Source organism: Pelodiscus sinensis, chromosome 2 (genome assembly GCF_052426305.1).
Source record: "Pelodiscus sinensis isolate ZL-2025 chromosome 2, ASM5242630v1, whole genome shotgun sequence".
NCBI lineage: Eukaryota > Metazoa > Chordata > Testudines > Trionychidae > Pelodiscus > Pelodiscus sinensis.
In genome coordinates, this window is record NC_143053.1 from 133449695 (window position 1) to 133474894 (window position 25200).

General features: G+C 46.1%; 1 protein-coding gene across 2 annotated transcripts in view; it reads right to left on the bottom strand.

Moving 5' to 3' along the window:
• Positions 1–25200, bottom strand: part of FBXL7 (F-box and leucine rich repeat protein 7) — a 330308-nt gene that overhangs the window by 84638 nt on the left and 220470 nt on the right. Inside the window, exon 2 of one of the 2 annotated variants that reach the window (XM_006117086.5) lies at positions 2060–2261. The exons of the other annotated variant lie outside the window; for it this stretch is intronic. The gene's annotated coding sequence lies outside the window, so the exon portion shown is untranslated. The remainder of the gene's footprint in view (positions 1–2059; positions 2262–25200) is intronic. 2 annotated transcript variants of the gene reach the window in all.

The window sequence follows — 25200 nt, forward strand, 5'->3', positions numbered from 1 at the left end:
TAGGAATTGATCCCTGCAGTCTGGAAAGAGGATCAAAAATAAAACTAGCGTATTTATCTGCTAATTTCCACCTTAGAATTAAATTACATTTTCTAACCCAGTCTTCCTAGTGAATAATTCTGGATACGCCCCCCCAAAAAATTAAATCTTATGACCTGTAAGAGGATAATTCTGTAGAAATATACCACTGCTAATTAGGGATGTGAATGAGTAGTCAACTAGATGACTGATAAGTATAGACTTAATCTAATCAGCTACTCACATTTCCCCCCTTCTGCTTCTGTTAGAGGCAGCAGATTGGAGGGGGGAGGAAACCCAAGGAGGCTACCGTGAAGTAGCCTCTGCTTGCTGAGGGCCCTGAATTGCCACTGACAGAGGCTGCTTCATGGCAGCAATCCCTGGCTACGGCAGGCCAAGGTTCACTATGGATGCAGCAGATGGGGCTGCTGCAAACGCAGAGCAGCAGGCAGCTGGTCTGTGAGGGGAACTGTTTTTTAAACTGTCTCTCCTCACAGACTGGCTCCTGCCTGGCACCCTGTGCTGCTGCCAGCAGTGCAGGGGTGCACAGGTCTCCCTGGGAGGGGGGTTTACATGTACTGGCTGCCAGTCCCGCCCCAGGAGACTGCAGAATAGTCAACTAAAAGTTAAGAATTCATGCAATTGGTTGACTATTCTATTACCTGATGTCTAACACCCCTACTGCAAATGCACAAAACAAGAATTGTCAGTTCCGTATTAGATGGAGCAAATGAAAAGAATTTGCTTTAATGGGTCTAGGCTTCAAGTTTTAAACAGGAGGATGCACATGGCACACCTGTAAACTAAATTATCAGCAAGCAATGAGGGAGTGACTTGTTCAATCTGTAAAATGGCTACCAAAAGTGTTTACAATTCCTCGCCACTTGCTGGATCATGCCCACATCTTGCAAACAGTTAATAGAGACATCAGCTATTTGGTGCAAAGTAGACAGAAATTAACTTTCTATATATTATAGCATATTGCTTATTAACTTCAATGCAACTGTTAATGTAAAGAGTAATTCTGTTCAGTACAATAGAATTACTGTGTGAAGCATCACCACGCTACAGTGCAGGATAAAAAAGAAGTTAGCTAGTGTCCCCACTGTGGTGTAATGCACTCTTCTTTCTATGCTAGTTCACTGTATAGAATGCCAGAAGAAAATCCCTAATTTACATTTTGGAGGGATTCTAACAGCTCTTTGCTTTCCATCATAATGGCCACACTCCGATTACACAGTATACTCTGCTCTCACTTCCCAAACAGAGTAAAAAAACTGAAAGAGTGAGGTATTCTTTATTCATGTGACCATGAAGGAACATCCCAACTTTCAGTACTACAAGCCCACAACTTCCTGATTAAGACATGTTCAACTCATCTTCGGTGGATAGTTATTGAATGACAGCAGCAGCTTTGTTATCTACTTCAACGGTGCTTTTAAAGTTTTACTGCAGTATGCTTCTCCTTGTCAAATGTTAGCTGCTTAATGTGCCATATTCTGAGATCTCAGTACAGCTAAGGCAGAGAAGAAATTTTTGTTTTGCTTGTAGAAGCAAAGTTGTATAGACTATTGTAAATCTTCCCGGTGGTCTGAATTATAAACAAGCATTCTTCATTCTACTCCTTTTTTGCTATTACAGCATTGAGCAATCAGTGGAAACTAAAATTGTCCTCCAGCCCCTTCTTTCAACAAAGTCCTCATACTAGGAGTAATGAGGTTGCATATTGTAGTAACTAATCTTCTCATCCTAAAAATTTGGCCAAGTTTTTCAGATGTGACTTTGGGTATCTAACTTGACACACCTTATCATATTTTAATTCTCAGAAAGTGCTGACCTCCCATCCTTGGAAACCAGGCCATTCTGGTGTGTCAAGTTGGTCACCTCCCACCCTTCCCCCAAAAAACCCTTCTAGTCACTTTTGAAAACCTTAGTATTTTGTGCTCCTTGGTTTTGTGCTCCCTGCCCCATGGTATTTGTCCTCAGTTAGCTTATTACTAATGGTAGGGTAGAGAAAAATATATATTGTCATAGGACCTACCTGTCTTAGGGGCTGAGCATTGCCCTCCATGTTCAGAAAGAGGTTGGGGGAACGAAATACAGTCCTCTGAAATCTCTCACTTCAACCTCTATGATCCATAGTGCAAATTAATAAGGTCCGAAGCTGTGTGAAGCTATACAGTGTTGCCTTCATGTTTTCTGAGAGGGCACTCCAAAGCGCAGCTTCTGCAAAAACATGGTTTCTGCAAAAAACACGTACAGAACAGGGTAGTGGAACAGAGAAGAGGTGCACCATCTGGGACATTTTTTTTAAAACTTCTGAAGGCTCTGAAATCTGAGTGAATCCTGAGGGCCCTTTGATTTAAGGAGGCAAAAGTTTTTTCTCCCACAGAAAGGATAAAGGGAAGGGTAAAGAGGGTAGAGACAAAGATTCAGAAAATGAGAGTAAACCCTTGAGGAATTTGGAAAGTGCTGAGTAAACCAAAATTCCTCGCTAGTGAGCATTTCAGTACAGAGCACACAGTGGTGCTTAATGTTTCTTGCCCGATTATACATCCTCATGTTCTCATGGGAAGTGATTGTCTAGGAAGCAGAACTGCTGAAAGGGATCTAGGGGTCATAGTAGATAAGTTAAACATGAGTCAACAGTATGACGCTGTTGCAAAAAAAGCAAACATGATTTTGTGTTGCATTAACTGGAGTGTTGTGAGCAAGACATGAGAAGTCATTCTTCCCCTCTGCTCTACACTGCCTTAGATGGGGTACTGTGTCCAGTTCTGGGCACCACACTTCAAGAAAGATGTGGAGAAATTGGAGAGGGTCCAGAGAAGAGCAACAAAAATGATTAAAGGTCTAGAAAACATGACCTATGACTGAAGACTGAAAGAATTGGGCTTGTTTAGTTTAGAAAAGAGAAAACAGAGAGGGCATGATAGCAATTTTCAAGTACCTAAAATAGTGTTACAAGGAGGAGGGAGAAAAATTGTTCTCCTTGGCCTCTCAGAACAGGACAAGAAGCAATGGGCTTAAACTGCAACAAGGGAGGTTTAGGTTGGACATTAAGAAAAACTTCCTAGCTGTCAGGGTGGTTAAACACTGGAATAAATTGCCTAGGAAGGTTGTGGAATCTGCATCACTGGAGATATTTAAGAGCAGGTTGGGCAGACACCTGTCAGGGATGATCTAGACAGTTCTTGGTCCTGTCATAAGGGCAGGGGACTGAACTCGATGACCTCTCTAAGTCCCTTCCTCTTCTGTGATTCATATAGCAGTAGGGATGTTAGGTTTCGTATAATTGAATAGTTGTGTAATCACACAAATATTGTTGGTTACACAACTGTTAGATAGTTCCCAGGGGCGGGGCTGGTCGTCTGTGCAATCTGGCCTCACTCAGAGGCAACAGGGGGAGCTTGGGAACCAGTTTTAAAACCAGCTCCCTGCACAGATGGGCTGCCTACTGCCTCACACTGCTGCCTCTGATACAGAGGCAGCAGTGCGGGGTGGCAACAGCCCCTGTCTGCGGGGCGCTTGGACATCCTGCTGACAGGGGCTGCCACTGCAAAGCAGTGTCTGCCCAGGCCCCTCCGCCCCACTGCTGCCTCTAATAGAGGCAGCAGCACAGTGGGATAGGTACAAAGGCGGCACCAGGCAGTTAGTGCTAAGGGAACCAGATACAGGGGCAGCAAGGATTGGGGGAATGCGAGTAGTTGACAAGATTGACCAATAAGCTTGTAGTTTTATCCATTAATCATCTAGTCAACTACTTGTTTACATACCTATATCGCTGACTGGGGCCTCTGCACAGCAGCACTATCACTATGAGCCACCACAATAAAGTAAGAAGGGCTGCTTATCTGGGTGGATACAGTTCAACAATCTAATTTTGTGTTCACAATATTTTTTGCATTTTCAGATCTACTCTGCCAGCTGTGAATAGTAGCTAACTTAATAAAGATGGAAGCCAAGACAAAGTATCTGTTATTCATTAACTATTATGAGTACTCATGAAATTAAGAGCATACGGTCTAGGGCAGGTGTAAAAGTATTTATGTACTTAGATCAGGGTCTCAAACTCACAGCCCATGGGCCGTCTGCATCCTGAACAATTCCACAATCCAGTCCACAGACAGCTGCTGGCACATGAGTCCCCCCAACACCATGGAGAGAGTGTACATACCCCATCCCCAAATCCAGCTCCTGCTCCACCCTGGCCCCACCTCTTCCTACTTCTGCTTCCCCCCCACCAAGACCCTTCCCCCAAGGGGCCTTGAGCATTACCAGGAGAGCTGACGCAGGGTAGCAGCAGGAGTTGGGACCCCCCTTCACTCACCATGGTGGTGGGAGCTGCAGGGAAACAAAGTGACACAGAAACCTCTGTTCTACTCCGCCGCCCTCTCCCAGGCCAACCCAGTTGCTCTGCTTCACTGCAGCAGCAGGAAGAAGAGCAGCCCAGACCCAGCACTGGCTGCTGCTTAGCTCTGCTTCCCCATAGCCACCGTGGTAAGTGCAGGGGAGGGAGGGAGGAGGGGCTCAACTTCTGCTGCTGGTTCCAGCCTTACCAAGGTCCCACAGGCTAACCTGAGTATGGAGGACCATCTCATCCATTGGTAGGCTGAGGTGGGCGCCATGAAGCCTGGGGGTAGACATGCCAAAATGTCCCATGAGGCTCTGCACACACAGGGCCGTGGCAGCCATGGAACAGAGCTAACATCTGGAAGCTGCTCTAGTCTTGTTGTGCTACCAGTGATGGAGCCAGGAGTCCCTGAGGTGTGTGTTAAGTTTCCTAGGGGTGACACACATGACTGGAGAACAGACAGGGGAATGTACAGATACCCCCTCTCCACAGCCCTGCCAGAGCATAGTGTCCATTGGGCCACTAGGAGGATCCGAGGATGGCTACTGGACTGAAGGTAAAGTGATTTTGAGACACCTGATGCAGAACCTACCAAGATTGCATCCTCCTGTTTATCCTTAATATTGACTAAGCCTTAGTGGATCTTGCTCTAGTTTTAAATGGATTTAAAGGATAACATTTCAACCATCACAAGAGTGGCTATTTACCTCTTTTCAGAACCCCTTAAAGAATATTTAATTGTTTTTGGTATTTAAAAAAGAATGAGAACATGAGAGAACATTTATATTTGCAACCTTCTTTGATGAAGAGTAGTATGTAAAAAGCATGCTGCATGACTAGTAAAAGATTAGCAAAATTCCCAGTCCTTTCAAATCAAAGTGATATTATGAATTCTCAAAGGAAAGAAAACAAGGCAGGATTTACAACCTAGCCCCAAATATTTCACCTGTACATTTTCACTCAAAGACCAGGAGGAGTCAAAATTTGAGATGTGATATTAGTGATTGTAGGGTAAACTGAGGCAGTCCATGGTATCCTGCTGTGAAAAGAGAACTCAAATCTGAAATCATTAGGCCAGGCCTGGGCAGCGCACAGACAGGCAGCTACCGTAACCCTAGTTCCCCTGGCATCCACATACCACAGGGGCCTCACTCTGATAAGGCCTGTACCAAACAACCGCGCGGGATTGTTTTTTATTGTCTGCTTTATTCCTAGAAAATAAGCTTGGATCCCAAAGATCGCACCAAGGCAATACCACCCCCGCATGAGACGCATTATATTTCCGACCGACAAAATGACCAACAACATGCCTTTGTTTATGTAGCCTTATTTAGCTTGTTAGGAATAATTATTTGTATTAGTGATAATATGTTTAATTGGCGATGCGTGGGGATCCTGTGTAACCTTCATATTTTATTGGCTTATGTGCTTATCTCATTTCTGCAGCTAGACCTATCAAATCACTTCCCCTCCGCCCATCTGCTGCCTATATAATCTAATGTATGTTTTGGTTAAGTCAGTGCTTACCAGGCTAACCCCGGATGGGCACTCCAGCAGCTGTGTGAACCAATACATCCTCTGCTTGTTTTCACCTGCACCCAGTGTGTCCGGAATTATTCCCTACAGTGATCACAAATTGCCAAGTTTTTCTGAGAAACAAATTTCTTTCAAACAAATCAAGATTTAGGTATTTTAAACCATTACATATGCCTGAGTGAATGAGTGGACAATTATTTTCAACATCTGAGAATATTACATTGAATCATATGTCTTAGGGTATGTCTACACTACAAAGGTAGTTCAAACTAACGGACGTTAGTGCGAACTAACTTTCATAGGTGCTACACTAGCGCTCCATTAGTTCGAACTTAATTTGAACTAGCGGAGCGCTTAGTTCGAACTAGGTAAACCTCATTTTACGAGGATTAAGCCTAGTTCGAACTAGCTAGTTCGAATTAAGGGCTGTGTAGCCCCTTAATTCGAACTAGTGGGAGGCTAGCCCTTCCCAGGTTTCCCTGGTGGCCACTCTGGCCAACACCAGGGAAACTCTATTGCCCCCCTCCTGGCCCCGGAGCCCTTAAAGGGCCACGGGCTGGCTACACAGTTTGTGCCAGTTGCAAGGCTGCCAGCACCCAGCCAACAGACCCTGCACCTGCCACAACATGAGCCAGCCACCCGAGGACACCCAGCCCTCCACTGCTCCCCAGAACCAGCCTGGCGGCTCCCAGGAGCCTGCCCGGGGATGCAAGAGGCGGGCACCCACTTGGTCAAGTGCAGAGATCGTGGACCTCATCGAGGTTTGGGGGGAAGCCTCCAATGTCCACGATCTCTGCACTAGCCACAGGAATGCGGCAGTCTATGGCCGCATAGCTGCCAGCCTGGCCGCCAAGGGCCACCAGCGCAGCCGGGAGCAGGTGCGCTGCAAGGTCAAAGACCTGCGGCAGTCCTACTCCCGGGCCTGCCAGCCAGGGGCCGACCCGGAGGCCTGCCCCCACTTCCACGCCCTGGACCGCCTCCTGGGGACTCATGCCGTCTCTGCCCCCGGGGACGTGATAGACCCCGGGGCAGAAGGACCGCTCCAGGAGACGGAGGAGGAGGAGGAGGGCTCCGAGAGCCAGGAGCCTGCCGGCAGCCTGCCCAGGACCTGGGACCCCCGAGGCACCCCACAGAGCCGCTCGCCTGTGTCGTCCGAGGCCGGGGAGGCATCCACCTGTGAGTACCATCATGCTCCCCTTATGTGTATGGGGGGCTGGGGCGAGAGGGAGCCCCGGGACCATGGCCTGGACCTTGCTCACCACGGAGCAGTAGCTGGGGAGCCTGCAGGGGCCCTGGCCTTGCAGAGGGGAGCTGGGTTTCACACACCTGGGCCCCTGGGGTAATTGACCGCTGGTCTTGTTGCACCACAGCTGCAGCACCTGGGCCTGCAGGGCGCACCACCCCGCCTGCAGCAAGCAGGAGAGCCAGGAACCAGGAGGACTACCAAAGGCGGCACCTCCGGTTCATGGATCACCAGCTCCGCACCCAGGACCACTGGATCCAGGAGGACCTGAGGCTGTGCCAGAGGAGTTTGGAGGCCCTGGAGAACCGCTTCCCATTTCCTCCTGCTCCTGCTCCCCCTGCTCCTCCTGCTCCCCCTCCTGCTCCCGCTCCTGCTTCCTCCACACCCCCTATCCCTCCTGCCCCTCCTCCCCCACAACCATTGCCCACCGATGCCCCCGGACCCGCAGTGTGGCGAGACGGGAGAGGCAGCCGGACTCCCACCCCTGAGCTTTCCTTTCCCTTCCTCCCTTCCCCTTCCAGCTCCCTCGTCCCAGGTTTCCCTCCTCCCTTCCCCCACCCTCATTCCTCCCTTCCCCCACCCCAGTTATGTGAAATAAACATACGTTTTTGTTTGAAAAACATGTGTCTTTATTTTACAGTAGGTAGGGAGGGGAAGGGGGAAGGGGGATAGGGTGCAAGAAGGCCCCAGTGGGGCATGCAAGGGAGAGGTCAGTCCTCCTCCTCCACCTGGAAGCTCTCCCGCAGGGCTTCCCAGATCCGGACGGCCCCCCGCTGGGCTTCCCGGATGGCGGCAGTGCGGGGTAGACCGTAGTGTCCAGCCATGCGGTCAGCCTCAGCCATCCAGGCTGGCAGGAAAACCTCCCCCTTTCGCTCACACAAATTGTGGAGCACACAACATGCTGCCACCACGGGAGGGATGTTGTGCTCGGCCAGGTCCAGACGGGTGAGGAGGCATCGAAAGCGGGCTTTCAGTCGCCCGAAGGCCCCCTCCATCACGATGCGGGCCCTGGTCAGCCTGCCATTGAAGGCCTGGCGGGAGGGATTGAGGTGCCCCATGTACGGCTTCATCAGCCACGGCTGCAGTGGGTAGGCGGCATCCCTCACCAGGCACACGGGCATGTCCACGTCCCCGACCCTGATGTGGCGGTCGGGGAACAAGGTCCCGTCCTGCAGCCGCTAGCACATGGAGGAGTTGCGGTACACCCGGGCGTCGTGTGCTTTGCCGGACCAGCCCACATTAATGTCCGTGAACTGTCCCTGGTGGTCACACACGGCCTGCAGGATCACGGAGAAGTACCCCTTGCGATTGATGTACTGGGAAGCCTGGTGTTCCGGGGCACGGATGGGGATGTGCGTCCCGTCGATGGCCCCCCCGCAGTTGGGGAAGCCGAGGGCGCCAAATCCCCGGATGACGGCATCCAGGTTGGCGAGGCGGACCACCCTGAGGAGCAGCACCCGGTTGATGGCCTTGACCACCTGCGGAGAGAGACACAGCAAAGCGCCAATCAGTGGGGCGCCCGGGTAGCTGGGAGCGTTCATGCCCTGGCAGTGCCCCACGTCCCACTCCCAGAAGCAACCCCCCTGGCGGCGTGTAGTACGGCCGGGACAGACCGACCCCTCCGGTGCGGGGCGCGTTCGCCTCTTCCCGCCCCCCCTTTGTCCCTGGGGCGGCCTATCCCCTCGTCGCAGTCCCCCTCCCCCCCGGCGCAGTGGCCGGCGAGTGCCATACCTGCATAAGCACTGCTCCGACGGTGGATCTCCCCACGCCGAACTGGTTCCCAACGGAGCGGTAGCTGTCCGGCGTGGAGAGCTTCCAGAGGGCGATGGCCACCCACTTCTGGAGGGGGATGGCGGGCCTCATGCGAGTGTCCCTTCTGCGCAGGGCAGGGGCAAGCCACTCGCAGAGCTCCAGGAAGGTGTCCCTCCTCATCCTGAAGTTCTGGGTCCACTGTCGGTCCTCCCAGCGCTCCAGGACGATACGGTCCCACCAGTCGGTGCTGGTGTCCAGACGCCAGATGCGGCAGGGCACGCCGGTGCCGGGGCGCCGCTGCGGCTCCTCCACAGCCCCCAGGGCGGCCAGGCGGAGAGGCAGGGGGCTGACATGCACCAGGAGGTGCCAGGCAGCCTCGAGCCATTGGTGGCAGGCTTGCAGCAGCAAGTCCAGAAAGTGCACCAGAAGGTGCAGAGCGAGCTCTGGCTACTTGTTGCCACCTGCGGCGGTGTCCCCGAAGGGAAGCACCGACACAGACGGGCACAGAGACCAACGCTTTGCTGTCCCTCGGCGAGGTTGGCAAGGAAGCAGGAAAAGCTGGGAACCGGCTGTCCAGGGGGGTCCCTTTAAGCACGAGCCTCAGATAGCCTCAGACAGCAGCCACACAAAGCAACTACTGACCTGATGCCCTGCCAGAACCGGTTTCAACCACCCTTAAATGCCCCCCTGCGTCCAATCAGTGAGGACGCGCTAGTTCGAATTAGCAAAACGCTAATTCGAACTAGTTTTTAGTTCTAGATGCGTTAGTTCGAATTAGCTTAGTTTGAATTAACTAATTCGAACTAAGTTCGAATTAGCGCTGTAGTGTAGACGTACCCTCAATTATTTGCTATAATGAATATGCAACTTTTTAAAGCTCTTGGTACCAGACTGGTTCAGTTTCATTCAGTTGTATGTGTTAGTGGTAATATAGGACTTCAAAGTTGAAATTTCAGTTTCTTCTAATGATGGATATTGATAGATAAAGCCTCCTCCTATTGAAATATACCAGTGACTGGTTTTAATTCTTTTTCTTTAAAGATGCAGTTCCAGGCCTGCCACCTGTCAAGAGAGTCTTCATTAACTCTCTAAGCACCCACAAAACTCACTGAAAACTCAGTGGGTTCTCAACAGCTTTGATAATCAGGCCAGTTTATAGACTCATAGACTTTAAGGTCAGAAGGGACCATTATGATCATCTAGTCTGACCCCCTGCACAGTGCAGGCCACAAAATCTTACCCACCCCTCCTAGAATAATCCTCTCACCTATATCTCAGATATTGAAGCCTTCAAATACTTTGAAGACCCCAAGATGCAGAGAATCCTCTAACTGTGATCTGTACCCCATGCTACAGAGGAAGGCGAAAAACCTCCAGGGCCTCTGCCAATCTACCCTGGAGGAAAATTCCTTCCCGACCCCAAATATGGCGATCAGCTAAACCCTGAGCATGTGGGCAAGACTCACCAGCCAGACACCCAGAAAGTTCTCTATAGTAACTCCTATCATCCCTCCATTGACCTATTTCCCACTGATAATGAATGGTCAATTAGTTACCAAGATCATGACAAGATCAGTTCTACAGCAACAAAGACATCAGACTCTCTGGCCCCATTACCCTTTTAGGATGAAATCTCTTCTTGGGGTATTTGTATGCTTTTGATTGTTTTGTTTGTCTCATAGGTTTTGTGATCAGGGATTAGGTATCTAAGGATTTCATGGTAGCCCCCATAACTGAAACTATGAACATTTTAAGTCTTCCTTAATTCCATCTGTCATACTGAAGCAGGGGCAGATGACCGTTTTGCAGGGCCCTGGGCAGCATAATTCCATGGGGCCCCCCCTTTGCCACAGCGCATGTGCAGTGATGCCATGTGCATGCGCGGTGGCGCCACGGCGCACGCGCGGGGCTTTTTGAAGCGCGGGGCCCGAGGCGGCTGCCCCGTTCGCCCTGCCCTATATCTGCCCCTGTACTGAAGGGTACTAAGGAAGCAAAACTACACCTGACAACACACAGACTTGCTCTGGATCTGGCTACAAATATTTGATATTGGGAAAGGAGCTACCTGGAAAAGGCGGAGAATGTTTTTTAATCAATTCTTACTCTTTCTTCTCACTAGTAGCTTCTATATAGGTGACGTATTAGCCTATCCATCACCCTAGATATACTAGGTGCCATACCACCAAACCCACTTTATTTCTCCTATTTTTTCTATCATTTGCTGGCAGTTGCTTCATCTGAAAAAACACATTTGTTCAAAAGAGTTATTTACTACACATTTCACTAACACAGAAATCAAGCTTACAACAAAACTGGGAAATGAAGGACTTTTTTTTTAAAAAATGAGGTGGATGTGCACTTGATCCTGTGGTAGTGAAAATATGGATCTGCAAGCTGTCTCCTTTTGATCAAACGTTTTTGTCCTTAATTGTCTCTTCCATTATTTGAATGAGTAAACTGCCTACATTTTTATAGATGCTTATGCTAATGAATTATCATTTTAATCAATGGGCAAATGAAATCCTTTACTTGCCTCTCTTTCCGCTGGCATTTCTAATTAAACAGAAATTAATGCAACAGTCTCCCACTTAGCTACAAATTCACATTTATTGTGAAACTGTTAAAACCCTAAGTTGTTTACCACTTTAATAAAAACATCAATGCCTAAAGATCTGATCCTGTGATTTCCTGAGTGCCTCCTGCAAAATCTTAGCATCCTCTGTTCAATAGCAGTTAATGGCACTAAGCATCTTCCAGGATTGGGACCCTTAAAGAGCTTAGCAAGTCTGCACGTATAATATGTTAACAAAGAACTTTGTTTCCATGGAGGGAACAGAGCTATTCCCCATTTGAGCCCTGCTTAGTACTGTTAATTAATGCTTTCTTCTCTCTAAGGGGCATCTCATCATTTAGTGCTATTCATTCACACAATGAGATTAGTAGCTACAGTAATGTTATTGAAAGCCAATAAGGACAGTGTGGCTATTAAGAAAGTTTCTCCAACAACTGGGAAGGAAAAGGACCAGTCTAGCACCAAAGTGTGAAAAGGATATTGTCAATTAAAATTAAAGCTCTCTGTATAAACTGAATTTATATAATTTTGTTAGTGATTTCAATTTATGTTTCTAGAAATTTTGAAGATGAAATCGTTGTGAATGGCAACAGACTACGTATTGTGTGTATATTCAGATGATCAGGGCTGCCCATGGGGAGGAGGGGGACAAGGAATGGGAGACAGCCCGCAAGCCCTTTAAAATCACCACCAGAGTTCCAGGCAACACAAGCTGGGCAGTGCTGAAGGGCTAGTTGGGGGAGGTTAGCCCTCTGGCCCCACCAACTCTACTCAAGACCCTGCCTCTTTTGGGCGCCTGGAGCATCCCCACCCGATTGACCAGGATAGGGCATTTGAGAGTTGTTATAGGGCCTGATTCACTATCTGGGTTCTGTTCCTAGGACCTTGGTTACAGATCCCCAATTGGGAATTTCACCAGAAGGTGTGCTGCAGTGATGCAAGGTCCCTGCAAACACCACTTGGTAGGGATTGTTACAAATTATGCAATGATTGAATGCTTATATAATGTATCATCATGCTTATACCAATGTATCATCTGTAACAATGAGCATAAGGTATAACTTGGTCTAAATTGTCATCATTGTATCTATCATGCATTGCTGTATCATGGTATGTCTTGTAATGTAACTGTCCATCATTCTCAGAAACCATTAGTGCCTAGTCACCTGGCACATAGTGTCCAACTGACTGTATAAATTTGAAGAAGTATGAATATTCATCAAAATGACTGTTACTCAGGAATATGTAATTTCCAAAGAGTGTTATCCAATCATTTTAAACTTATGTAAACAGGCATTCCATCTCCACCAATCATTTCAAACCTGAGCCTTCATGAATATGCATAAGCCTAGTCTTTATAAGTCTAGACCACGCCCATTGGAGGTGTTGCGTCGGGCTAGATTTAGGGTTAGACTTAGTGCATGGGTGAGGAGTGTGAGTGTGGTCTAAGTCTTGGTCCTAGGTTTAGCTAAAGGAATGAGAGAGGTCTAGAAATCTTTTGATGTGGAGGTAAACGGAAGGTTTACCCTCCCTTCATTTAGGTGTAGGTTTAGTTTAGTTTAGGCTTTAGTTAGTGTAGATCCTCGTCGTCGTGTATGTTCGTCAGGCTCGCGTCAGTCCACGCATGTCGGCCGTCGTCGAGACTGATTGTTGGGCACGTTGGGATTAGTTAAGGTTTTATTTTAGGATAGGTTAAGTGTAGGATAGAGAGTCTAGCATCAGTCGCCAGTTCCAGCTGCATCCGAAGAGCAGGAAGAGACTACGTGGACGGAGGCTTCACGGAAGGTCAACTGAACTCCATCGCTCTCAACCAGCCTCCGAGGGATCTCCTTGGCTGTTCCTCTCCTGCGGCTTCAAGTTAGCCAAAGGATAGCAGGTTGCCAAGCGTCGGAGGTCATCCATTGAAGGACTCTTGGCTGTTCCTCTCCCGAGGCCCGAAAGGACCAACGGATCGAGGTCACCAGCGCCACATCAATTGCCCCCGCGCCACTAGACTCTGGTAGTATAGTTGTTTATCTTAAAGGGGACTTCCCCCTATCTGTTATACTTGAGATTGGTATTTTAATATAGTCTTGTTGTTATAAAAATCTATCTAAATTGTTAAGTTTTTATTTATGCGCCACATCTTTGGGTAGAGGCAATTTAACCGGTGATCAGATACAGTATTCGGAATCGCACCTTCAAGATCTAAATACTCCAATTAGGCATAGTTAATTATAAGTGTTGAGGCCCCATAAGGGTTACAGGATATTGATGGCTTGTTGATACAGGAAGCTGTTAGGGCTAGCAGGATGAAGTGGGGGATATGCCACAACCCTACTCTCATCAGGCGCAGACTTACCTGGCATAATCTGGGTCCTTTAGAGCAGAGCCTTGTGGATGCATGTGGGGCAGGGGGCTGGGCACAGGGTGGGTGAGAGTATGCGAGAGAGCGAAAGTTGGGGGTGAGGAGGGGCTCAAGGTAGGTAATCCTCCCTGGCTTCCAGGGTCTTGTTTTCTCCCCCCACATCCTTCAATCCACCAAGGCCCTTTTTTCTCCCCCTCAGCCAACCAGGGGCTGCTCTCTTTTCTCTCCAGCCCCCCCCCCCCACCTGCCAGGAACCTGTTCTCTCATACCCACCCCCAGCAGGGCCTTTTTTTCCTCCCCTCCCCAACCCTAGTGCTGTGGCCAAGGGCCAGGAGGGGGAGAAGGGGCTGTGGCAAGGAAGCTACATACTCAGTGTGTTCTGGCAGGCAAGATGGTGGAGGCCTAGGCCTGCTGGCCATTCATTTGATGGTACAGCTGCCCACCGTGTACACTCTCAAATTGCGTCCCTCTGAACAACAGCCCCCCCCCCATCCCTCTTCACATGTTATGGAAAACTGTCCTTTCCTCTGGACTTCTGGTTGTCCTGGTACAAACCATGTCCTTGCTTTAAGTTAGAAGAAGAGGAAGCTTCCTACCAAATTTGATGACCCTAGCTCTTACCTTTTAGCAAGAGTTCTTGAACAGATAGACACACAGACAGACCCTCTAAAATATATATAAAGATGAGGTGGGAATTTAGCACCTTCTGTGTCTGCAATGATGATCTGGCCTCTATGGTCTGTAAAGTGATTTGGGATATTTATAAGAGGTAATACTATTTTATATGGATCAAACAAGAACTTCCAAAGGTGGTGATGATTGGCTGGATACTTCAAACTCACAACACCCATGAATGTCAGCTGCCCTTTATACATCCTCATCTCACCAAAATGTTCAGTAAAAAGACAGTGTCCAAATGGTTTTCAAGAACAAAAGATCATTTTATTAATCCACCCAGCCACTTATTCCAGCATATCATTTTTTTACAGCACTCAGGTATGCTAAGCGTCTCATAACTAGAGTTGTTCAGGAATTTTTTAATAATTTTTTTCCCCATAAGAAAATGCCAATTCATCAAGAAGATTTTTCAGGGCTAGGACAGAATCTCTGGACACAGAGAGCAAGCCCTATGCTTAGGGAATTCACCTGAGATGAGGGAGAATTTCAAGTCCAAGCCTCTGGATTGTTTCTTTTTGAAAAATGTCCAAAGATCTGTTTTGTCCCACAGTATAACGGGGGGGGGGGGGGGGGGGGAGGGTCAGAAAGAGAGAGAGAGAGAGAGTCTGAAATCTAAAAGTTTTTCTCTCCCTTAAGACAGGAAAACCATTTTCCAACTAGTTCTACTCAGAGTACAGAAAGTACACATGGGCTCCACCCCAAAGAATGTATCTGATTTCAGACAGCACTCAATGAAAGCAGGCATTGAAACAATAGAATGATAGGGAGAAGAATGACTGGGATTGTAACAATGAAATTATATGGCAACTTAAACATAGCATCTGCTGCTATAAGAGGCACAGGTGCACTTGGCTATTTGTTTTTCAAAGAAAAAACACTAGTTACATAGAAAATGACATGACACACACTACTATAGTTTTTGATCATGACAATCACATGAAATAACACTCACTTTAATTCAACAACATTTTCTTCATAAAAGAAGTAAGACAGCTGAGGTGCTCAAAGGGCTTGTAGAAGCTACAGGTCTTTTAACCTCTAGTTTGGCAGTTAAAACTCAGCTGATGCCAGAAGTGTCCAAATTGTTATCAGCTGATTTCTGGTGAAGAATGTCAAGTGAATTAGGGGGGGAACACACTTAATTTCAAATTTTGTCATGTAGTGGATCACTCACTGCATTCTCTGCAGACAGCAATGGCCGAATCAGTGGAATTGGAGGAATGAACATTTGGGGCTAGTCTTTCCAGAAAAATGACAGACACATTGAGAACTCTGGTTGTGAAACCATTCTTTACACAGCAGAGTAACTTGTTACTTCAGCTTAGTGTCTTGAAAGCATATTATAATTTTGTTTTATATACAACCATTTGTTTCTAATATTTTGACTTGCTATCTCTTGAATCTATTTTTGAGAATAAACTTATTCGTGTTTTCACTAAAATATAGCTAAGTGCTGCTGTGTTAAAACTCTGCCATGAAGCCTCGAGGGGTTTCATGCCAGTCCCAAGTCTGGAAAAAAGAGGAGGGTTGGTCAGATGAGCGTCAATGCACTGATTGTAAAACAACAATACGAATTCAATCTGATGCCAGTACGACTAACTGATAAAAGATGCTGGCTTGGATGCCATCTGGATAAACTAGGTCCAATTGGCGGAGATGCATTGGACTGCATTGGGAGAGATGTGTGGTTGCAAAGTCGTTTGGTCAGGGAACGAAGCAAAACATGAGGTAGGAGTCGGATTCCTTCTTTGCAAAAGAGCTAGAGGAGCACTGTTAGGATACAAACCAGTGAGTGCAAGAATGAAGGTAGTGAGATTCAAAGCAAAACTGTTCAACATCTCAGTTGTTCAAGTATATACACCTACATCAGACAGCATGGAGGAATAGATTGAGATGCTGAAAGAGATATCAAAGAGAGATGATTTGATCATCGGAGAAGACTGGAACGTAAAGGTTGGAACAGATAACGAAGGTTGGGAGAGAGTCATGGTAGGGTTTGGATGTGGAGAAAGAAATGAATGAGGCGAGAAACTACTAGAGTTTGCTATGGAGCATGAGATGGTAATCTGCAACACAAGATTCCAATAAAAGGACTGTAGGAAGTGGACATGGTGATCGAACAACGGGAAGTCCATGAATATGATAGATATGATTTTGATAAGAAGATTGGTAACATCAGTACAGCAATGCCGAACTTTCCAAAGAGTGGATATAGACTCAGACCACAGTCTAGTGATTGCAAACATCAAGATGAAACTTAAGAAAAGGTATAAGACACAGTTTAAGAAATGAAGAGACGTGGTGAGACTAGGCAAGGAAGAAATAGGGAATGCGTACAGAGCAGTACTCGAAGAGAAGATCAGGAATGTGGGCACAGAGAAAGACCTAAATAAGAGAGTTGAAGAGATAGCTACGGCACTAGAAGAGGCAATTGAGCAGATGGTTCTGGAAGAAGAGAAGATCAATCAATAAAACGTGGATTACGCAGGAGACACTGAAGTTGGTCCAAGAGAAGAGAGTATTGAAGATCAGAAGGGATGTCTCCAAGAGGGCAGAACAGCAATATAGGGTAAAATGCAACTAGGTAAGGAAAACAGCCAGAATGGATAAGGTGAAGTGGTTAGAGGAGCAGTGTGAAGATACAGAGAGGTATTATGGTGAGTGTAAGACCAGGGAGGTGTATAAAATGATTAGGAATATTAATAGGAAGTGGCAGCCAAAGCAGATGGCGATCAAAGACAAGAATGATAAGGTGTTCATGAACAAGAAGGAGGTTGTGCAGCAATGGACAAGCTATTGTACCCATCTGTACAAATCACAATTTGATCTGAGTGTCAGAGAGACTGATCAAAGAATTGAAAGAGATATCACTGCTGAGCATCGAGAGTGAGACTGATATTCTAAAGGAGGAAGTAGAAAGAGCAATGAAACGACTAAAGAACAATAAGAGCCCTGGAAATGATAAGATCGCGGTAGAGATGATCAAATATGGTGGAGAAAGTATGACACAGGAAATACACCGACTATGTAATATAGCATGGAAAGAAAGGAAGACACCAAAGAAATGGACAAGATCTGTGCTAGTGACAATACACAAAAAGCAAGCGCATTGGAGTGCAAGAATTACAGAATGATTGCCTTAACGAGTCATCTAGGCAAGGTGCTGATGATGATAGTGACAGAGAGATTCAGATTGCAGACAGAAGAACATCTAGCAGATGAGCAAGTGGGATTCAGGAAAGACAGAAGTACCATACAGCAGATATTTGCACTAAGATTGACAGCAGAGAAAGCTCGGCGAAAGAACAAGAACATCTACAATTGCTTCGTTGATTTTCAGATGGCATTTGACAGTTTAGATCAGAAAGTGACGTGGGCGGTATTGGAATCATGAAGAGTGGATAGCAGACTGATTCAGTTGTTAAAGGATATCAACGATAGCGCAGAAGCAGTGGTGAGAACATGTGGAGGGTTGGGAAGTTGGTTTAGAACGAGTAGAGTACGAGACAAGGAGATCCGATATCATTGAGTATCATCATCATGCACCTAGAGAGAGTGATGGACAAAATCAAGGAGGAGGTAGAAGGGATATCTGTGCACGGGATGAGAATTAACTTGAGGTTCACAGATGATATAGTTATCATCGAGGAAGATGAAGAGAAGCTAGTGAGAACGGTGCAGGTGTTAAATGAGGAAGGGCAGCAGTTTAGACTGATTATGAATATCAATAAAATGAAGACAATGGCATTTGGAGATAAGGAAATAGGAAGGAACATCAGTGTAGATGGGATGGAGCTAGAAAATGTAGAGAAGTTCATGTATTTGGGAAGAAATATGACATATGATCTAGACTGTAAGAAGGAAATAGTGACTAGAATAGCGAAAGCAAGAGTGAGTTTGAAGGCGATGGATAAGATCTGGAAAAGTAAAGCGATCAGCTTAGGAACAAAGTTGAGCATCTTGAAAACGTGTACTTAGCAGCATGTTGTACAGATGTAAGACATGGGTGGTAATGAAAGATTCTAAGAGAAGGATATTTGCGTTCGAGAGGAATTGTTATAGAAAGATCCTGAGACTAGGATGGATGCAAAAGGTCACCAACAAGGAATTATATCGGAAGATACAGCCGAAAGAGAAGGTTATACAACAGAAGTTACAGCTATTCAGGCATATCTGCAGAATGAACGATGAGTGAAAGGTTAAGACTCTGGTATTCGGCATAATGGGTGGTCCAAATAGGAGATGCAGACCCCACAGAGAATGGGTCATCTACACATTCTCTCTGGGGTCTGCCTCTCCTATTCGGACCATCTATTAAGCAAGGAGGTGGTCCTAAATTTAATTTTATACACTCGTGTCTTCTGTTACTTTGGGAGAAGTAGGCTTGGTAATTCTCTTGGTGTTCAGTGGATAAGAGGCACTATAGGGAACGGTTCGAGGACTATGGGGTTAATATGTGCTTATTGCTATCTGTTCAGAGAGATCAAGGCCTGGAAGGTAATGCTTAACCGCAGCTTAACCATTTATTTTCTAACCTATCCTTATGCAAACAACAACAACAAAAACACACCAAGCCACACACACTTCCAAGGGAGAAGTGTGTGTGACATTTGGATAGCACTCTGCAGGATATGCTGCAGTACAGATGCTTTGGTTATCTGCCATGACAAAAAAAAATGAACAAGATACTGCCAGCAACATACAGAACAGTGATCTCAGTAATGTTGCTACAGCTCACGATAGCTCCGGCATGTGACAGCCATGTTTTTAACTGAACCATTGCTTTTTCATTGGTGGTCTCTGGGACAATACATTAACTATTTAAAAGCAATAAAAAAACCCAACAGGAAGGGAATGGATAGCTCAAGCTATCAGTGATACACTATTCAGCCTTTCACTTATCAAAATTCAGCTCATCAAAATAGTCACTACTTTCCAATGATTTAGTGAAACATTGTACGTGTCTGTCTTCCCAGCAGAGGCAACAGCACTCCCATCAGGAGCTGAACATCGGACATTTTAATCTAATGGTTAAGGAATCAAAGGACATAGACCAGTGATTCTCAAACGTAACTGTTTCAAGTACGTGATGCTTTCCAGAAATTTCCAGTCTTGTGAGGCACCTCAATATCAAAGGCAACGCTTAGGCAGCATGTGCCACAAACTCCATGGGCAGGAGGAGCCAGAGGCTGGCCAGCAGCCAGTAGGGGGATGAGAAGAGAGGTTTTGGTGCCACAGCCAGGGTCTGGGCCCCCCTGCACTCACTGGCAGCAGCAGGGCAAGTGGAGCAACACAGCCCCAGCTCACTGCACTCCTCCAATCGCGTCTCTCAGAGAAGGGACAGGATCGCCCTACACTCGCCAGTGGGAAGCGGAGAGACATGGCCAGGCCAGCAGAGTGAGATGAGGCCACATTGCTTCACTTGCTCTGCTGCTGCCAGTGAATGTGGAGGGGGGAAAAGGGAAGACCTCTGCTACCAGCACTGGCCCTGCTAGTCCCCTGGGTAACATTGCTTCAGGGAGGTAGGACAGAGGTGGAGCAAGGGCAGGGAGAGGGCAACACTGGGGCAGGGAGAGGTAGGGCTTGGGCTAGAGGAGGGTTGTTACAGCCCTTGCCTGGGCTGGGGGGGGTGGTCATGCAGCTCTTTCCCTAGCCACCTCTGCTCACTATCATCTGCCCTTAGCGAGAGGAAATCTTGTCCATGCCTTCCATGGGTCAGCTTCCCCAGAAGCACTGCCTTCTAGGGCCCATAGACCTTGTTGCCAACTCTGCAGGATAGCAATAAGCACATTCTACCCCAATTTTTCTAAGAATCTCCCCGGAGTAGTCAATATCTGGTCCACTGGATCCTCACAGTATTCACCAATCTGTTGCTTCCAAATAAGCAGTACACCACAGCTTACCAGTTCCATCTCGGATCACCTCTCCATTTAACTCACATTACTTGATTTTAATATATGCAAATCTAAGCATACGTTTATTTATCAAAGCATAGTGACTCACATAGTAGCAAGTAGAAATATTGGAAACAATAGTTACATATAAAATGAAATCACAATATGCACTCTAAAACAGACTTAATTAACAAGATGCCCTCATCTCTTATATCTATAAAGTATTGCTTATCCAAAATTTGCTTTACAGCTAGGCAGACTGAGACTCTTCATTTCTAAGACATACAAAGTTGTTACACTGAATCCTTCACCTAAGATGCTATCTCTTAGCATTCCAAGACACAGCTGATCACAATTCTTTATCTTTACTTAGAAACAGGTCACCCCACTGATTCTCACCTCCTATACATTTCCTTTCTAGTAGACTTTGCAAATTTTTAAATTTACACTAGGAACTGTTCTACAGACACCTGATGTGGAATATCTACAGGGGTGTCACTGAAAGGAGAACAAGAGAAGGTTATTTACTTTATGCAGTAACTGAGACTCTGCAGGAGATTGTGAGGCCTTGCACCTCTAGTCAAGGAATTTTGATACCATATGCCAATCTTGTGCCTTTAACTAGTGCTGTGTGACCAGCCCCTCACTCAGTTCCCTCTCCACCACAAAGGACCATGCTGGGACTTCAAAGTAGAGAGGAGCAGGGAGGGTAGTGGAGAGCCCACAGGAATATACATCTTGAAGTACCTCAGTTACTGCACAAAGTGAGTGACCTTCTCTTCTTCTTTTTTCAGTGATGTCCCTGTGGGTATTCCACACATCAGATGCCTGTAGAGCAGTTCCCCTCAGTTGAAAGGAAGGGCTTCAGAGTTGGGTCTGTGATTGGCAGTACTGCACATTCTAATGAAGTATCAGATGTTGAGCCTTGCACCTCACAAACAAGTGGAGCCAAGAGGCCTGTTACATCACTATGGAGGCCACAACAGATCTCAGCACAACCAAATCAAAGAATGCCCAGAGAGCCATTCATGTCAGGAAGTGATCTTCACAAATGACCATCCTAAATTTTCACTTTTCTTCTAGTTTGAAGTCAATAGTTATTGCTGTACTAGGAACTGCTGAGGTACTGGGAAGTGTTGCAGTGCTGGGAGATTTTAGTACCAATGTCTCTGCACTACGTGCCAAAGGCCTAGAAGATGGCTCCAAAATATGAAGTGCTTGGTATGGAGTGTTTCACTGTTGCAGAGTTGGCAAGGGAGGTTTGTCAGAAGCAAAAGTAGGTGACCAACGACTGGGAGGAGTTTGTGGTCCAAGATCTGAGGCCATGCAGAGAGATATTTCCATAAGAATAAATTTGGGTTTAAGTCTCTTGCTTTCCTGAATTCTGAGTACGTGCATTGTCCCCAAGCAGCCAACAAACATGCCCATGTGAAACTGGAAATGTCTCTGAGCAGGAGAGACAACATTTAACATCAAGAGACCTTGGGCATTCTCAGGCGAAGTTATCCCTGAAAAGGATGAACAAAATGTAATGTAAAATATTTTTTTAAATGGGGAGAAAGAAAAGCGATAGGAAAACAAAGTTCAAACAAACTATTCTGTCTATGCTGCTAATCCTAAATCTGGATCGGAGTTGAATCATATACAGGCACTACCAGAGCATCAAATCAGACCAAGAACAGCTGAGAAGGAACTGGTCACACAGCGCTAATTAACCACTACTACAGAGACATCACTTGAAGAGTCACTCTGTAAAACTGTATGCACACCTGTGCATTCTGCCAGTTGGCCCCAAGCTGGGGAAGAAGTGGGGAAGAGAATGGGGTCTGCAACATTTTAAGAACTGTTCTGAAGATAACTAATGGGACATCCAAGTTATACATCACCAGTGATAAATATACCACCACTGAGGAATCGCTAATAGTGGATGAACTACTTCTCAAGTTCAGAAATTAAACTATACAAGAAGATTTGGGGCAGTTGGGAATGTACAAGCCTTTGTTAGGGCAAAAAATTGTAGTGCTAAGAAGTATATCTATTGATTTCCACTGGTGAGCAAATAGTTGTTATATGTTCCGCGCTGTTCCACAGATAAAGGGACAAAAATATCACTTACGTCATCACATCCCAAACAATACTGAATTCAGGTGATACCACATCGCTACACTTATGATTAAAATCTGAGAACTAGTTAATTCCTAGTTTAGTAAAATTTTAAATATATTTTGCATGGTTCAGAGGGCAGACATGTACAGGGTCAGTTTCAGAAACAAAGCCTAAGGGCTGGGACTGGTGCTAGTATTCTTAAGGTAAACTTCAGTGTAGTGTCATGTACAGGTGAAAGATGGTGCCCAAGGAAAGGGCAAAGAGTAGTCCATTAAAGGACATACTGAATTCTACAGTGAAGCATGATAGGGATATGGAGAGCCTGCAAAATATCTTACCACTATGAGCTAACGCATGTTTAAAACAGAACTAGAGCTGAGCCAAAAAAGTGAAAATTTGCCAGTAACAGTATACAAGTGGTCAATATGGAATAGTTCACTCATACACTGCCACAAGTGCCTCTTGAAAGTCAGCATGAAAGGAACTCTATGTGCAGCATTACTGCACCCACAGAGATGAGGTTAATTAGTCCACAGTCAAACTTCAATTATGCTGGACAGAAAGTCTGGCAATCTACTAGGTCTTGTCAGGGATCAAGCTGGATCACAGTGAATTCTGAATGGTACCTCTGGGAAGAAGGGTATTTAAAGAAGAAGTGCTTTGAACTCCAAATTCTGCATTCGTTTGTTAACTTTAAAGGAAATCTTCAAAAGCAAAATACAATTCACCATGTTTAAAAAAAAAAAAGCCTGAAAATATTTGTGAGTGTAACTTCACTTTAAAGATTGAGTTAGGAACTGGTATTAAACATGGGCTAGTAGTACTAACCTACTTAGCAATCTTTTACATACATTGTTGGATAGCATGTATCTTGGGGAGAGACGTTTAAGTCCACTCCTCATATGCTTCTGATGGCAGCACAAAGAAACTAGCTTTTACTGGTACGTGCATAGCAGAACAGTGGAATGTTCTAAAAGGTTATTCCAGAAATCCTCCCTTCCCAGTTATCACCACCACCACAGATCAACATTCCACTTCCAGAAGTGGGGCTTGGCAGAGAGAAATTGCACATTGATTTGCTCCAGCTTAAGCCAGCACTGCCAGTTGATTTCAATTACCTGATTTTTCAAATGCCACTTTACCATAAATGGTAACATTCTGTTAAAAATTCTTTCACAGTTATCCCCGCCTGTTAGAACTTGCACCATACAAGGGAAGAGAAATTAAGACGGCAATTGTAGTGTTATCTTAATATTAATTATTGGAAAGATACCAATAGCAATTCACCAATCGTTTTAAAGTAGATTCCCAGCAATTAACAAGTTCTCCCTTATCTCACCAAATGTGAATTCTCTTGCTGTTTCTTTTACTAGTAACTTTGCCAGGCCCCTGTGAATCTGTTTAAGTTCTTTTAAACATCAAACATTGGGAGCATGTCTGAACATAAGAATGGCCATACTAGATCAGACCAACAGTCCATCCAGCCCAGTATTCTATCTGCCGACAGTGGCCAATACCAGATGCCCCAGAGGGAGGGAACACAACAGGTAATCCTCATGTGATTCCCTCCCCTGTCACTTACCTACAAAGAAACAGAGGCTAGGGACACCATTCCTAGCCCCCCCCCCCCCCACCACCACTACTAGCTAATCGCCATTGATGGACCGAACCTCCATGAATCTATCTAGCCCTTTTTTGAACCATTATAAAGTCCTAGCCTTCACCACATCCTCTGGCAAGGAGTTCCAGAGGTTGACTGTGTGCTGAGTGAAGAAAATCTTCTTTGTTTGTTTTAAACCTGCTGCCTATTAATTTCATTTGGTGACACCTATTGTGGGAATAACTTTTCCTTATTCCCATTTTCCACACCAATCATGATTTTATAGATCTCTATTGTATCCCCCCTTAGTCTCCTCTTTTCCAAGCTGAAAAGGCCTAGTCTTTTTAATCTCATAGGGTATGTCTACACTACCCCGCTAGTTCGAACTAGCTGGGGTAATGTAGTCATCCACAGTTGCAAATGAAGCCCGGGATTTGAATTTCCCGGGCTTCATTTGCATGAAGCCTGCCGGCGCCATTTTTAAATGCAGGCTAGTTCGAACCCCGTGCCGCGCGGCTACACCCGGCACGGAGTAGCTAGTTTGGATTAGGCTTCTAATCCAAACTAGCTGTACTCCTGCATGGAACGAGGAGTACAGCTAGTTCGGATTAGGAAGCCTAATCCGAACTAGCTACTCTGTGCTGCGTGTAGCCGCGAGGCACGGGGTTCGAACTAGCCGGCATTTAAAAATGGCGCCGGTCGGCTTCATGCAAATGAAGCCCGGGAAATTCAAATCCCGGGCTTCATTTGCAACTGTGGATGACTACATTACCCCCGCTAGTTCGAACTAGCGGAGTAGTGTAGATATACCCATAAGAACATAAGAATGGCCATACTGGGTCAGACCAAAGGTCCATCCAGCCCTGTATCCTGTCTGCCCACAGTGGCCAATGGCAGGTACCCCAGAGGGATTGAACCGAACAGGTAATGATCAAGTAATCTCCACCCTCTGACAAACAGAGGCTAGCCATTAATGGACTTAACCTCCATAAATGTATCTAGTTCTCTTTTAAACCCTGTTAAAGTCCTAGCCTCCACAACCTCCTCAGGCAAGGAGTTCTAATGCCAGTATATCTTTTTTGATATGAAGAGACCACATC